The sequence below is a fragment of the Oncorhynchus gorbuscha genome, linkage group LG16 (genome assembly GCF_021184085.1).
Source record: "Oncorhynchus gorbuscha isolate QuinsamMale2020 ecotype Even-year linkage group LG16, OgorEven_v1.0, whole genome shotgun sequence".
In the NCBI taxonomy this organism is placed as follows: domain Eukaryota; kingdom Metazoa; phylum Chordata; class Actinopteri; order Salmoniformes; family Salmonidae; genus Oncorhynchus; species Oncorhynchus gorbuscha.
The window spans coordinates 65,910,858-65,914,904 of record NC_060188.1 but is presented as its reverse complement, the minus strand read 5'-3'; positions in this window follow the sequence as shown (position 1 = coordinate 65,914,904).

Here is a 4,047-nt window from a genome sequence, read left to right as displayed (position 1 = left end):
AATTATGCTCCATTATGATAAGATATATAAAAGTGGTGGCAGACATGGTATCAAAACCATGAATCATTCATGGGTGTTTCTTTAGTGATCAGTATTTTTCCACTGTATTCATCACTAAACAAGCATAGCATGCTGCTGTAGAAGCGTTGGGTGTGTTGTAAACCTGAGATGTCTTTCTGTTAACACTCCCACCCTGAGCTTGGATTATGAATAACAGGTTTTAGGTTTGAACATTTACCAACTAAACAAACTAAATATATAGACAATTGTGATTCTGTCATCCAGAATCATCAGATTGAGTATTTATGTACAACTACAGTAGCTTCTGGCTATCGATTAGATAACAGATTACATAAAACAAAAGACATATGTATTATGTAGCTATACTGGTAGATTGGAACATCAGACAAGACAGGTTATGAATGATTATTACATGGTCTATCGCATCATCCAAAAAAACTATTTTCACTGGCTTTATCACTTTATCACAGTAGACAAGTGTTCCTAAAACACACAGGGGATTTTATTTAAGCAGTTTAGATTGATCGTGAACATCAAGGTCTCTTGAAACAAGGCGCCTTTTATCAGTAATAACCGTCCACCTTCCAACTTTTACAAGCAGTGATTTAAGGTCATTAAATACATTGTAATTTCTAAATGACTAATTATCTCTCCTTCATATGGTGCTGCTGAACATATAAACATTATTGTAACCTAATCTAAGGTTTGAGAACAAAGATGCGAATGTAACCCTAATCAAAACACTGATATGCATGTGTCACAATGTCTGAGCATGTAGCAGTTCAGGTAATCCATAAGGTTAATGGGTTCTTGTATCACACTCTGTATTCACTTCATATCTGTGTTATTCCATTACTTAAGAGACATATTATTCCCATACATAAGTACGTTACATTTTCACATTTGAAAATCAAAGTCACATGAAGTTTCACATAGCCACATCCCCAAAATGCTGCATTGTGAGCTACAGTATTTCCCCAATATGTTTATATTTGTGACCCGTAAGAGTTAAGCAAATAAAACTGGAGGGTGTTTAGCAGGCAAACCTTTCACAGGACAGGATCCTTTGGCAAATGAACATAACCTGAAACTGAAATATGGCAATCCATGCCATCTAGTGGCCATTCGAAAAGATATGCATGAACTGAGCAGTACAGTAGATACTAACAGGTTCAAAAGTGTCATCCTTCAGGCAAATGTGTGTGGGATAATACGGGACAATGATAATCATTTAAATATTGCAGACATGCAGATGCCTGTATTCATTACTAAGACAAAGTATAGATATCAATTGACAAATCCATCCAAAAACAAACCACTCCAAATGATTTAGTCAGGGTCAGTGGTCAGTCAAAACACTATTTTCTCTTCCCTCATTCCTTGTTTTGACAGCAACATCAAAGCTTGTGCAGATAAACACTACCATTCAAAAGTTTGGGGTCACTTAGAAATGTCATTGTTTTTGAAAGAAAATATTTTTTTGTAGATTAAAATAACATCAAATTGATCAGAAATACAGTGTAGACATATACGTGTAGTTCCTCTGTCCTCTGTCCAGTGTCTGTGTTGCTTTGCCCATCTTAATCTTTTCTTTTTTTTTGGCCAGTCTGAGATATGGCTTTTTCTTTGCAACTCTGCCTAGAAGCCAAGCATCCTGGAGTCGCCTCTTCACTGTTGACGTTGAGACTGTTGTTTTGCGGGTCATATTTAATGAAGCTGCCAGTTGAGCACTTGTGAGGCATCTGTTTCTCAAACTAGACCCTCTAATGTACTTGTCCTCTTGCTCAGTTGTGCAGCGGGGCCTCCCATTCCTCTTTCTATTCTGATTAGAGCCAGTTTGCACTGTTCTGTGAAGGGAGTAGTACACAGTATTGTACGAGATCTCAGTTTCTTGGCAATTTCTCACATGGACTAGCCTTCATTTCTCAGAACAAGAATAGACTAATGAGTTTCAGAAGAAAGTTATTTGTTTCTGGCCATTTTGAGCCTGTAATCGAACCCACAACTGCTGATGCTCCAGATACTCAACTAGTCTAAAGAAGGCCAGTTGTATTGCTTCTTTAATCAGCACAACAGTTTTCAGCTGTGCTAACATAATTGAAAAAATGGTTTTCTAATGATCAACTAGCCTTTTTAAAATTATAAACTTGGATTAGCTAACACAATGTGCCATTGGAACACAGGAGCGATGGTTGCTGATAATGGGCCTCTGTACGCCTATGTAGATATTCCATTTAAAAAATCTGCTGTTTCCAGCTACAATAGAACCTTACAACATTAACAATGTCTACACTGTATTTCTGATCAATTTGATGTTATTTTAATGGACAAAAGATGTGTTTTTCTTTCAAAAACAAGGACATTTCTAAGTGACCCCAAACTTTTGAACGGTAGTGTATGTATTTTAGGTAAGCCTTTATGATATTTTGCGTTGGGAAATACACATTTTTGTAATAGTACACATGAAAATAATGACCATGTGGAATTCCCACTATGATATAAATGGTACTGAATTTTGTGCAGTGGACCAATCCTTCGATGAAATTGTATCATATCCCTGTGATTTGTTAATAATATTAAAGTAAATCATCAAAAACACAATCTCAGAGCAACTTCAGATTTTGCAATGCAGATCCACACTTGGCATAAATCAAATATTGAAGTCAGAGTTTTCCTGTGTGACCAATCCCTTGCAGAGGAAAGAAATGGACAAGATAATTGATATCAAACCTTTTCCTGTGTCCATGTTTCAGTCCCGTCTGTGACCAACACACTGCATCATCTAGACCAGATTCCCTCAGAGGAGGATGGATGGGTAACAAACAGTTCCCAGGTCTAAACACAACCATGACATACAGCCAGCTAATGCCGACTACCTGACGTTTTTATGGTTTGTGAATATGCTACGGTATTATATTGAATGTTGAAATAGATACTAGTAGTCGACCGATTAATCAGAATGGCCGATTGATTAGGGCCGATTTCAAGTTTTCAAACAGGGGGATGATTTAACAAAAGCGCATTAGCGAAAAAAGCACAATCGTTGCACGACTGTACCTAACCATAAACATCAATGCCTTTCTTGAAATCAATACACAGAAGTATATATTTTTAAACCTGCATATTTAGCTAAAAGAAATCCAGGTTAGCAGGCAATATTAACCAGGTGAAATTTTGTCATTTCTCTTACGTTCATTGCACGCAGAGTCAGTGTATATGCAACAGTTTGGGCCGTCTAATTTGCCAGAATGTTCCGTAATTATGACATAACATTGAAGGTTGTGCAATGTAACAGGAATATTTAGACTTACCCGTTAGATAAAATACGGAACGGTTGAGTATTGTTTTCGAGATGATAGTTTCCGAATTCGACCATTTTAATGACCTAAGGCTCGTATTTCTGTGTGTTATTATATTATAACTAAGTCTATGATATGATAGAGCAGTCTGACTGAGCAGTGGTAGGCACCAGCAGACTCGTAAGCATTCATTCAAACTGCACTTTTGTGCGTTTTGCCAGCAGCTCTTCGCAACGCTTCAAGCATTGAGCTGTTTATGACTTCAAGCTGATCAACTCCCGAGATTAGGCTGGTGTAACCGATGTGAAATGGCTAGCTAGTTAGCGGGGTGCGAGCTAATATCGTTTCAAACGTCACTCGCTCTGAGACTTGGAGTGGTTGTTCCCCTTGCTCTGCATGGGTAACGCTGCTTCGAGGGTGGCTGTTGTCGATGTGTTCCTTGTTCGAGCCCAGGTAGGAGCGAGGAGAGGGATGGAAGCTATATTGTTACACTGGCAATACTAAAGTGCCTATAAGAACATCCAATAGTCAAAGGTATATGAAATACAAATCGTATAGAGAAATTGTCCTATAATTCCTATAATAACTACAACATAAAACTTCTTACCTGGGAATATTGGGAATATTGAAGACTTATGTTAAAAGGAACCACATGTTCTCGTGTTCTGAGCAAGGAACTTAAACGTTAGCTCTTTTACATGGCACATATTGCACTTTTACTTTCTTC